Here is a 14164-nt window from a genome sequence, read left to right as displayed (position 1 = left end):
CTAATACCCTACTCTGAAAGGGGATCAAGCCTACTAGATCTAGTTCTTAACAAATATGACAGCATTATGTATGACATGTGTAATTGCCCCATCCTTTGTCAAATCCAGCCATCTAACTTTAATATTCCCTAGAAGATCCAAGCCCGATATGCCCTTAAATACTGCTGTCCTCTAAGTATTCTCCAAGATTAACTTCCAAGCTTTAGTTTCTAACCTGAGATTTAAAAGCTCACATTCCATGAAAAACCTACAGCTAAAATAGCTGCACATAGCATTAATTTCTATGCCCAACTAAACTCCTGCATTAAAGCTTCTGCCAAATTCGTCACATATATAATACTAGGTTTAGAAATAAACCCCTCTGGTGGAACCCTTGCATCAAAATAAATAAATAAATAAATAAATACATAATCAAGAAAAAAGAAAATCCTAGCACTAAGAAAGTCAAATCCCCCTGCACTGCAAATGATTTCTTAATGATAAATAAAAAGCTAAGGTGTAAAATCAAGAACAACAAGGCAAAACAATTATATATTGCTGATACATCCAAAGATAACAAAGCCTTCTTTAACTGTATCATAAACTTCAGAAACAGCTCCCAGCACTGCACTGAATTGATTATAAGTAGCACCACACACACTGCACCCGATAATGTCACATACATGCTAACAGACAAGTTTAGTTCAACTTCTCTCTCTCACTCTTCCCTCTAAACCTCTCCAGATGATGTCATCCAGTCAGCACCTCCATCTTTGACTATCTCAGAAGAATTACTGACACCCATTTCAGATAACAATACCAGCATTATGGGTCCAAACTACTTGCCCGGCTGCTTCCTTGTTAGTATGGACCACTGCCTTGTAGACTTCTTACCTCATTCTCCCCACTGGATATGCACCTGAAGCTTGCAGAAGAGCAGTAAGGGTATCTCTTTATAAGGGTGGCTCAACCACTGAGCTAGGCATTATAGATTGATTAGCCTTACCAGCTTCATTTGTAAAGTAATGGAACATATCACAATGAAATTAATAGCAATATAGGCATTTTACAATTCCTCAAACCGTACCGGTTTGACTTTGTGATAGACACATACTATAACAAACTGAACGAGGTCAAAGGCAACCACCCAAAACGAAACAATCGCCACCCAAGCAGACAAGACCAACACCGAAAAAAAAAAAAACGCCTTAATCCTACTCTGATATACGGGACGTATTTTTTTCGTCAGATTTCTCTTCTTCTTCAGACAAGTACATTCAATTAACACAGTATATATAATATTGACCATCCAATTGATAATTTGAAATTATTCTTTCTATGTTGTCAAAAGCGTCCACCACGATTTAAATGGCCAAGAGCTCCTCTCCAGCATGAAAAAAGCGCGACACGTCCAAGCAACTAGCCAAGTGAATCCTAGATAGACACATACTACTTAACCTAGCTGGCTTTTTGAAAGAGTCACAGAGGAATAGGACAAAGGCAGATTAGTACACACCTTTTACCTTGATCTAGCAAAAGCCTTTGACAAATTCCTTCATTCTTGCATTATTATTTAATTGACCCAGCTAAATATAAATCCCTATGTACCATAGCAAGCTGGCTAACTAGAAAAACACACTCAGAGTTGGTGGCACACTTTCCTCATTGCCAGTGATGTCTGTCCTAGAACCACTACTATTTGCCATATACTTTCCTGATATCAAATATGACATCTGGCTGGCCAAGTTTGCTGAAAACAGAAAACTCAGAGCCATCATAATCACTCCAGATGGCAACCACATCTTCCAAGAAGGTCCTGTCCATACAAAATCATAGTGTAAGGACAATGAACTAAAGCTTAATACAAAATATAAATAAATAAATAAATGTAGTATTATACTTTTTCAAATGTAGTGTTATATTTTTTGAAACAAAAATACCCATAATCTTACCACATAAATTACTCCTCATCTTAAAACTGATGCTGTCATTGTAGACCTGGGCACACTTGTAAGCAATAAGCTTTCCTTTGACAACCAAATATCAGCTGTTACTAGGAAATCCTTCTACATAACTAATTATTAAAGGCATATAACCCAGATTCAAAAAAGTTTTTGCCCTGCTCTACCACTTCCTTATCAGGCCTATATCAAAACATAAGACCCACTTTGACATGCATGGATCCAAACATTTAGCTTTTACTCACCATAACTTCTCAGATATTAGCCTTCTAAGCAATGCAAAGCATATAAGGGCTCTATTACTCTATTTTGCCTCCTATAGACTCCTATAATGTGATGTCTGCCTGGTCTATAAGGCTGCAAAAGATACTGTCTTGATTGACTTCTTCTATGTTCATAAAACTGGAAATGCCAAAAATACTCACTCAAGTGACCTAACATGACATCACAATATGAGCAGACTCTGTGGATGGACAGATACCTCTCTCAGAGGCTAATCTACCTTTAGAATAAGCCCTATGTCATGTCAAACAAACTAGCTCCCTCACTCTCTTTAAATCTAACTTGGAGAGATGGATGGAAAACCATACATTCTCCCAGGGTCTAGCCCCACAATTCCTTATTAAAATGGGAAGTAGGTAAATTGCAGTGGCCTGACTCCTAATGATCTTCCAGATCAGCTGCCTAGTATACACATTTATTTATCTATGTATTTATTTATTTACTTATTTTATTTGACATTTGTTTACTGGGGTGGTCTGACTATGTCTACAGAGCCCATTTTCAGCAGAGGCCTGGGAAGAAAAGCTCCACATACAGTACAATACAAATACAGTATAATCCAATAAAATACAAATGGCATTAGAAATACTATATACAAATAAATTGAAAGAACATAAACTATGTTACAAGATATTACAATATGTACTACACATCTAGGCAATTCTATTAGAGTTAAAACGTTATAGACATTAATAGTCACTCTCACCATAAACATAGCCTATGAGTAGATAGTTTCCAGAAACAGTTATGTAGGTAGTGCAATGTATGACATTGACTGTTATAGTACAAGAAAAAAATAGAATGTTGGTTTCAGTAAGGAAAATAATAGCTAAAACGTTAGTGATGCAGAAAGGTACAGATAGAGTTAAGAAGAATAGAGGCAGGCATTACAGTCTGAGCAGTAGCTTAAGGATATGGTATATAAACAGAGAAGGAGTTAGAAGAGCCTTCAAATCTTGCAGACTATGAGGGAGTGAAATGTGACAGAAGAGGAGGATAAGGCTAATAGGTAGAAGAGGAAGAGCTGAGCATCAGGCCGGCTTTATGCAGGAGCAGAGCCATGTATTTTTGAGATGATTTTTTAAAGAGGCTTTGAAATGGGTTAGGCCAGGCATATACCTAGTAGCTAGAGGTAGTGAATTCCATTGTATAGAGACAGAGTATGAATACAGAGAGCGACCTGGTTTTCTTGTGGGTTTTGAGATAGCTAAGAGATTTTTGTCTTCTGATGGTAAGGATTGATTTGGTATGTATGGTGTGACTAGATTGGCTAGTGCAGGGTAGGCAGTAGGCTTGAAAATAAGGTTGTGCAAGGTGGATAACTGAATAAAGGCAAGTTGGTTGGGGAGTTCAAGCCAGTTTACTTCTAGCAGCAGTTTACAGTGGTGTGTGTTCTATTTAGAGTTTTGTGGGAAACTTTGCAACTTTATTGTAGCACTGTCCCATCTTGCTTAGGGTAGAAGTTTGTAAGTTACATAGGATAGGAGCACCGTAAAGAAGGGAAGGAAGTAAAAATGTTTTTGCAAGGGTAGTTTTCGTTGTTGCAGCAAAAAAATCTTTGTTTCTATATAAGAGTCCCAGTTTTTGATAAGTCTTCTTTACATTTTGCTGTATATGGGGATCCAATGAAAGTTTGTTGTCAATGATAACTCCTAGAAGTTTGGTTTCCTGCAGTATTTCTATGACAGTATTGTCAGATGCAAAGATGTTGAAATGCTCAGTGCCAGGGGAGGTGTTTTGGGGGTGAAAAAATACTAGTTTAGTCTTCTTTGGCTTAAGAACGATTTGGGCATTTCTTATCCAGGATTCAACTGCAGTAAAGGACTGTTGAGTTTTTGAAAGTAGTTCTGGTAGTGATTGAGCAGTACAGATTATGGTGGAATCATCAGCATATTAAATGAGAGTTCCTAGGTGAGAGGCAGTGTAAAGGTTGTTTGTGAAAGTGTTGAAGAGTAGGGACCAAGGATGGAGCCTTGAGGGACTCCAGTAGGGTTATGCAGAAAGGGTGAGAGTTCATTGGACCATTTCATTGCTTGTTTATGATCCTTGAAGTAGCTCCAAAACCATTTTACTGTGTTATCTGAGAAGCCTAAGTTAGACAATGCATTTAATAGTAAGGGATAAGACACTGTGTCAAAGGCCTTGGAGAGATCAAGAAAAAAAACTCAGGCTATATAGCATTCTGCATTTCTGGCTTTATTCATGGTGTCTATAAAGGATAATAGAGCTGTAGCTGTGCTATGACTGGATCGGAAGTCATATTGGGTTTTGGTTAAAAGATTGTTTTGCAATAGGTATTGTGTTACCTGCTGATAGATACCTCTCTCGAAAACTTTGGATATGGGTGACAAGATGTATATAGGACAGAAATTGGATGGTTCAAAAGAGTTGCCTCCTTTATGGATAGGAGTGATGTGAGATTGTTTCCACATGATAATGATAGGTACTTCTGATTCAGATAAAGACCTCTTTATAAGGATACTGACTGGGTAGGCAATTAAGATGGCAGCCAGGTGGAGGCAGTGTGGTGGAAGATTATTAGCTGAGGTGGAGCAGGTTTTAGTTTTTCTAGCAGTTTCTTAATGGTGTACGTGGGTATGGGCTGAAATGAGAATTGGGTTTGTATGACATTTTGTTGTGTAGGGGGTAATTAATGACAGGGTTAGAAGTAGTTATGGTCTAGGTTGGTGTCTGAATAAGCTGAAGGGTGGGGAGCGGTCCAGCATTAGGAGTGTTAGTTAGTGGGTCTGATATTGATTTTATGAAGTGCTTCTTAAAGTTTTTAACTATTTGTGATGGAGGGATATCAGGTGATAGGGTTTTGTCTCTGTTTGTTACAGGGTTCAGCAGAGAAGACATGGAGTGCCATAATTTATTTGGGATGATTTTATGCTGTAGTTTAAGCTGGGTACAGTATGACTTCTTATCTATGTGATTAGTTTTGTCACTTTGTTATGCAGTGTTTTGAAAATGACATGTTTTTGTTAATTTGTGTTTAGTTTCCAGGTTATCCAGGCTAGGTCCTTTTGCTTCATCAGGTGTTTACATTCTTTAGATAGCCATGGTGCTGAGTTCTTTTTGATTCTTTTCAAACAAATGGGAGCTAGGGTATTAAGTATGTGATGGAACGTGTTATTAAAGTATAATACAGTATTATTAAGGGGTAGTTGTTTAAGGGGTGTCCAGTCTATTTCACATAGGAGATTGCTGAATTTATGCTAAGAAAAATTAATTGAGTTCCTAACTGATTTTACAGTGTGTACTTGTAGTTGTTGGGAGTTTGGTCTAAGAGAATAAGCTGGCAGATGATCGCTCAAGGAGCTAAACAGTGTACCAGAAGAGGGGTAGTTGGTGGGGGTGGGATAGTAGGATCTAGTCTAGGGTGAATTGGCAGGTAAGATCTTTGCTGTATCTTGTTGGAGTATTGATAAGCTGAGAAAAACATACAGATATATACTATTTGTGGGGGAGTTGGAAACTGTGGTTTGCCAATCTATATTTACATCTGTTAAAATTATTGTTTCGGGGGTGTGGCCAGCATGGCCACAGAGTAGCAGCAGAATTCACCAGCTCCACTAAAGAAAACTTATTTGTACTGGAATTTTGTCTTCTAAAAAGAAAACTCAGATTTTTTTCTACATACATTGTTAATACTTAACCTCTTCTACAGGAACATCTACAAAAAAAATAAAAGTGGACATACTTTCCAGTCAAAAATCTATCAGGAAAATTTCTTCTCATCTAAAAAGAATTCCAGCATGAGTCTCACTAAGACAGGCAGTCATGACTCCAACTCTAAAAGAGAACTACAAGCTCTAATATCTAACATTCAGGACCTAAATACTAAGATTGATAAAATTGACTCTAAAATAGACAACTTTAAGGAAAAAAACACTAAACAGATGGACCTGCTACGTGCAGATCTGAAGCAACAAAAAATTCAGATAACCAGTATTGAATAATCACTAAATGACATGGATGGCAGATTAGTGGAGAATGAAAACAACACAGAATTTTTACTCAAACAAAACACTATGCTACAAAACAAGTTGGATGATCTTGAAAACAGATCCCATCAAAATAATATGAGGGTTTTTGATCTCCCTGAAAATATAGAACAAAACAATATGACAAACTTTCTCAACATCTGATCTCCTAAAACACTTGATCTCCCATGTCTTTCGGAATAGAAAGGGCTCACCGGTCATTAACAGCTATCAGCAACATTAATAAAAAACAACCAAGGTCAGTCATAGTAAATTTTCTCTCTTCATCTGACAAAGAGTTGGTTTTAAAGACTGCCTGGTCTAAGTCTCCTCTGAAATACATTGACTCTATAATTCGTTTTGACAATGACTATTCAACAATGGTAATAGCCAAGAGAAAGACATTTTTACCTTTAGTAAAATAATTAAAGAAAATACAGATTAAGACTCACCTTTTGTTCCCTGAAAGATTGAAGATTTTCCTTCCTGAAGCACCAAAGATATTTAAAGACTTGAATTCTGCACTGGCATTTATTAAAGCTCACTGGAAAAAATAGAAGAAATGGAATGGGCAAGTCCCTCTCTTAAAATAAATGGCTTCTAATTCCACTTGGAAAACTTCTGAAAAACAAAAGAGACAAAAAAATTAACCAAACGTATAATATATGCATATATTTCACTTGTCATATGGACTTTATGTTATTGACAGATCCCTTTTGTTGTAATAAGCTTTCAAGGTAAGATCTTCTGTTCGCCATTTATAATGCATATTCATACAAGTTATATACACATTTTAAGTAAAACGTTTTATAATACTAATATTGTTTAGCCTTCTCTTTCATATACAGTCACTATATATCATATGTTTCTTTTAGACTTCATGCTTTGTTCAGAAGATAGTAAACAGATGTGTTTATTAAATGAATATATTAACATTTCTTACACATCATTCTACGTCAGTAATAACTGCAGAACTAGCTTTGTTATATATGTCAATCAGACTCATATGTTGCAGTGTCTTTTATTATGTATTTTTAGATATCATATTTATTTTAACCTATATAGTCACACTGTTATTTATTTTAACCTATATAGTCACACTATTATTTATAGAGATGACAAGCTGGCAAAGGTCTTTTTTTTTTTTTTTTTTATGATAAAAAGGGCATCTTTCACTTAGTAAAATATATAACAATATGGATGTGATGTTCTTGACATGCTGTGGTGCTGTGATTCCCTGGTTCATTTGTTGATTTTGAATATCGAACTGAAAAAGACTCATGTTACTTCCTCTTTGCTATAGCAGATGAAATAGGGCCTTAGAAACCTAGCTGTCTCTGAATGCTGCATTCTATATTTAAAAATAACTGTTTGCTTTTGTCTCCGTGGATTTCCCACGGATTTAACAATTAGAGACAATTTCTGCATGTTACTCACCTCGTGCAGGCTATCCATGAGCTTCCAATGCCTCTTAATCATCCATTCAGCCTGAGAACACTATTAACTTCTTTGCGTCATATTTTCGGCAATGCAATGCCTACTGATGATGTCAGCGCTAAGAGACATGCATCTCCAGGAAGTACGGAGCTTGGTAATGGCTGAGAAGTAACTAATAGTTAAAATTTATGTTATATCTAATATATCTTAACTTTTAACTTGGTTTGGTGGCTACATGGCAGATTTTAAAAAATTTCATCATGGAATATATAAATTGTGATCTCCTGAGGCAAGAAAGCTTGTAGAGAAAAAAAAAAAAAGAAAAAAAGGAGAAAAAAAAGAAAGAGCATAGGGTGAAGATATAACTGTAAGTACATCTATATTCACCAACAGCACTTGCAGCAATGTAATTTTACATATATTATTTATGTTACCATTGTCATTTCATGTTTTAATGGTATAAGTTAAACTATGTCAGTTTTAAGCTATGTAATCAGCACATCTAGTAGTGTGATAAATCATACTAGTCATCTGTTGATATGTTAAATAGCAGCTTTGAATATCTGTTTTTACACACTTGATCTATAGATCCATATTGTAAGAATAATCTCTGCTTAATATAGTACAGTTACTATATTTTCTTGAGTTAAAATGCAAAAATGATACTGTTCTCTTGTATTGTAAGGGCTTAACATAAACTCATCATTAAGCTTATTCATGAGTGGCTAGTGAAATGTAAATATAGAATTAATATCAATTGGTTTCACTAACATCTTAAACATTTTTAACTTAAAACCATGGACAACTCTCACTGATATTTCTTCAGGCAAACCATTTCTTGCAAAAGATTGTTATTAATTGCATTTTTATAAATACACTAATTTATCAATACCTATTATACCTTTTTTTTGTGTGTTCACATCTACACTTATAATTCTAAGGGAAGGGTTGTATTATAATATATGAATACACTATGGTTGATTACATTATTTATATGAATATGATAGTTTATGAGATAATATCATCTTGGTCATATATAATCTTATCTGATGTTTAGCAACTAATATAAATTGTTATACAGATAAATAATAGCTACTATTTAACACTAGTTATAAGGTTATAGGTCAATTTACTTAGTCTTAACTTATTACTTTAGATGTTACAAGTTAATTAAGGCAGTTCTAATAGTTTATTCTATCTTTAGACATATACAAACTACGTATAGTATGTTTTTTCTTCTTGGATATCTTTTCGTACCTGATGAGATACTCAAAATATAACCTTATATGTTTAACTGCTAATACTTTCTAGCTCTATTTCACATTTTAATTACATAATCTATACTATTAATGGAGGCTGTGTTTTGCTGCTACTGCTTAAGGATTTCTTCTCAGTGGCTAATGTCATTGATACAAGGAGATTATAACTCCAGGCAGGGAGCTGTATTGTGTTTTTTTAATATGAAACATGTCACCATCTTTACAAAAACGTTCTTTTTGACATCCAGTGTACCTTATATACAGAGTAATATTAGATATAAAGTTTATAAAATACATATTTCCCACAATGATTTAAGGTTTATTATTCACAGGTTAAATAAATCTTTTTTTTGGAGTGAGATCCACTAACTACATACATGATACTGATATGCTACTAACCAATCCTATATACATTAATATATAACATGAATACGTTAAGAGGCTTATCAATTAACATAAATGGTTTGAATAACCCCCATAAAAGAAGTAGTATGTTCAAATATCTAGCATTACACAAACCAAACATAATCTTCTTACAAGAAACTCACTTAATGAAAGACAATATTAAGTTTTTAGATACAAACAACCACATAAATATTACAAGTTCAGAACATATACAATAGAAAAGAGGTGTAGCCATCCTATGGAATAAATCTTTCCCTATACCTAAAATAATTAAAACATATCAAGACAACAGAAGACTGTTATGTTTGGCCATAGCTGAAATAATGTACACTCTAATAAACAATTATTGGTTCCCAGGTATTGGTACCAACACTGTCAGACAACTTTTAAATCAAATAATATCTCATTCCGAATAAAACTTTATAATGGCAGGTGATTTTAATTGCATTTTAGATTTAAAATATACAACTACTCTAGGGAAAAGAAACATTACACCACAAACTAAGCAGTTAATAAAATTCATGGATACATACCTGCTCAAAGATATTCATGACTTTGTAGAACATAACTCATTACAATATACATTTTATTCTAACATCACAAAATGTTCTCCAGAATAGATAGAATATTATTCTCTACACAAATAATACATGATCTAGTTAATAATTAAATTATATCCTGCCCAATTTCAGATCATAACTTTGTTACATTCAAGCTCAATATTAACAATATTTCCAATGTTCAAATAAAAAGAATTCTGGCATACCTTTTACAACTTAAAGAATTTCAATCATTCCTAAAAGAAGAAATACTAAACTTTATAACTGTAAATTCAACTTCCAATATACATGACCTATATGTCTGGGATGCCCTTAAAGCTTACTTATATGGGCAAATTAACAAATAGTATAACAATAAAAAGAAAGTTTGGGAAAAAGATATCAGAACAATACAGGATAAACTAGATACATTGCATCTCAAAAATAAAGATTATCTTACTTCTAAAAATATAAGAGATGAGATAAACAAACTAATTGAAGAATAGCGGACTATTCTTCATCATAAAATGATGATCACTCTTGAAAAATATAAATTTCTCGCCTACTCCTTAAATTCTAAACACTTAACCAAACTCAAAAATGAAACCAAAAGACTAAACAAACATAATTACATTAAAGATATATACTCTAAAAGGAAGAAAAAGGAAGTACACAGTATACAAGATATAATAGAAGACTTTAGAATTCATTTTCATGAAATCAATCAAACCATACAACAAATAGAATCAAAGGATAAAATAAAGGATTTTATTAATAAAAACTTATATAATAAATGTAATAAAAAAACAAATAAACATTATTGATAAACAAATCACTTTGACAGAGGTACAAAATCAAATTAACAAGCTTACACCTAACAAAGCACCAGGAAATGATGGCATCAGTTCCGAAATATATAAGATTATGCCCAAAATAGCTATCTCCCTTTTACATAATGTATATAACGCAGCCCAAAATGACACCATACTACCTCCTTCATGGAAATATACCTTCATATCACCCATTCTAAAATCTAACAAAAACCCTAAATATTGTTCCTCATACAGACCCATATCTCTATTAAATGTCAATTATACGATGTTTATGAATATATTCACTGAAAGACTAAATATGTTTCTACCTCAATTAATAGATGATGATCAAACAAGCTTTGTGACCAATAGAAGCACCTTTGATAATATAAACCGAACACTAGACCTTATTGATCTCTTTCAAAGAAAAAAAAAAGAACTTGACATTAATTAGTCTTGACATAAATGCAGCTTTTGATTCAATTAATTGGGATTACCTGTTCAAACTTCTGGAGTATTTAAACTTTTCATACAACTTTATTAATCTCTTAAAACATCTATATGAAGGAACTTTTGCTTATATTAAAATTGGCTCATACATCTCCAATAAAATTCCTGTCATAAAAGGTACCAAACAAGGTTGCCTCCTTTCCCCATTATTGTTCATGCTGATAATGGAACCATAGGCAAACAATATAAGAAATAACAGCAATATAGATGGTTTGGAAGTAGATAAAGATATAATAGCTAAAATCCAATTATTTGCTGATGATGTACTTATCACCACAAAAGGAAATTACTCTTCTATATTATCTTTATTTGATTCAATCAAAACTTTTCAAAAGATTTCAGGGTTATCTTTCAATGATAGTAAAACCAAAATTCTACCCATATACTCAAGTAGAAGCAACAAATCTATATATTATGTTCAATAAACTCCAAATATCGACCAAATTACATATCTTGGCATTATTATTGCTAAAGATATAAAATCAATAATACAACTAAACTATAACAAGTGTTTTGAAAATATCCAAAATTTACTTTCTAAATGGAATATGATATTATTCACTTCAGAGGAAAAATTAACCCTTATAAAAATGATAATTCTAGCTAAAATGTTGTATATTATACGATTTATTCAACTTTTTCCTTCAAAAACATTTATTAATAAGTTAAATACTCTTTTATTTAATCAACATCTTAATAGCTGGAATAATGGCAGGATAGCATTTCCAGATTTAAATCTTTACTCAATTTCCTCCTTAATCAGAATAATTACACAACTTTTAGACACTTCATATTCAGCCAAATGGAAGTTACTTTGGGAATTATCAGCTATGCATTTACTAACGAGGCCCTCAACAGACAAGTTAGAAATAATAAGCAATCCTACACTATGGATTTTAAAATATTATTTTGCCACCTATATAACTCCTAGTCATACTGTTAGCTACATTCATTATATTATAATTAACTTTAGAAATTTTATATATAAACATCTTATATATAAATATATATTTTTTATTATTCCCCATAGCATTCACACAAGAAAATTTTTTAACCTCAGATTCAAACAAAATCACCATATTTAAACATAATGAGCTCAAGTTCTGGTTCCAATTGACTTCTGAACATAAGGCTAAATCTGTTGATCACATAATAAAGGAATATCAACTGGACAAATCCATGTGGCTAGACATGCAATCACTCATATTATCTCTAGTTAATAAACTACAAATGATCTCTTCATCCACTAAACATGATTCTAGGATTTTATTACAATTTCTTTAATCAACCCTATTACATAACCATACTTACTCAGGCAAACTTTCTTTCATTTATAAAATCTTAAGAGAAGAAACATTTAGTTGCCCACAAAACTACTGGAACTATTATAGTTTAATTAACAATAATTCTCCAACTAGACAAAGCAAATATATTAAAATCAGTAGGAAAAACAACCTTTTCTTTGAGATGGAAATTATACACCTGGAGATTCATGAAAAGATTATTTTACACTCCTCAATTAATGGACAAAATTAACAAAAAACAAAATATATGCAATAAATATAAATCAAATGTAGACATAAACTGGGCTCATATGTTTTATGATTGTCTAACTTTAAACATCTTTTGGGGAAATGTAAATGATTTACTATAGGCACTTTTCACAGATAACTTTATTTTAAGCAAGTCCTTGGTTATATTTAATGCACCTGTTCCACTATGTGTTACAAAAATAATGCACTCCTTACTTTGGGCAATACTAGTGGTGGCTAGAAAATCCATTACAAGAATTGGATATCTGGATCTCCTCCTACATTTTCTGAGTTCAATAATCTATTAAATGATGTACGTAATTTACAAATAAAAAACATAATTTCTAGAACAACTAGAAAAACATATGATCATCATTTGTGGGTCAATCTGCAAAACTTGTTGAAGAAGTATTAACTTTTATAATGAGTGCATTTAATTTATTCCTTTCTTATCTGTGATGTATGATATAAACAAAAAATAATAGTTTATTGCAAATGAATTCACTGGATGTCTTTGTATATACTTCAGTTTTTATAAATTTGTTAATTTCTGTGTGTGCATGTGTGTGTGTGTGTGTGTGTGTGTGTGTGTGTGTGTGTGTATATGTATGTATATATATATATATATATATATATATATATATATATATATATATATAATATATATATATATATATACAGATTACCTTTACATCATCGAACATTTAAATGTTCGACACTGATATAATCGAGACCACATCATCGAACATTTCAATGTTTGACAATGTAAAAGTAAATAAAAAACCTAATCCAAAAAAAAGTAAACTGTGTATATCAGCAGGGCAAGCCCCCCTGCATCCCCCACACCCCCCCTACTGAAATATTCCAACTCCGAGACCACACTACATTGCAGTAACGGGAAATATTCCCATTCTGCACTGTACGGAGGTCTGTATCCCATCATTTGCCATTACCACAATATAGTGTGATCTTGGAGATGGCATATTTAGGTAACGGGGTGACTGGAGTACACGGGGATCACTAGACAACCTCAGTTGTCTAGTATCTATCCCCAATTTTAAACCCTCAGATTGTCAAACATTTAAATATTCGATGATATGGTCTTCCTCATATGAGTGTTGATCATTTGAACATTCGATAATCTGAGGGTAACCCATATATATATATATATATATATATATATATATATATATATATATATATATATATATGTGAGACATATATATATGTTAAAAATTTTACATTCACTTTTTCTTTATCTTTTATGATTTTATGTGATTGATCATAATATGTTACAATTAAAATCAATAAAATTTGTTTAAAAAAAAAAAAAAGATTATTGTTTCAAGGTTTATTGTTTGGGATGTCCGGGATAAAACGTTTTCCAACAATGGTATATTGTGACTTTGTGAAGGATATATATTACAATTATGCAAATTCTTTTTGATGTGTTGAGGTTCAA

Source organism: Protopterus annectens, chromosome 5.part0, assembly GCF_019279795.1.
Source record: "Protopterus annectens isolate FY-2018-M chromosome 5.part0, PAN1.0, whole genome shotgun sequence".
NCBI lineage: Eukaryota > Metazoa > Chordata > Ceratodontiformes > Protopteridae > Protopterus > Protopterus annectens.
This window is presented reverse-complemented; position numbering follows the sequence as displayed.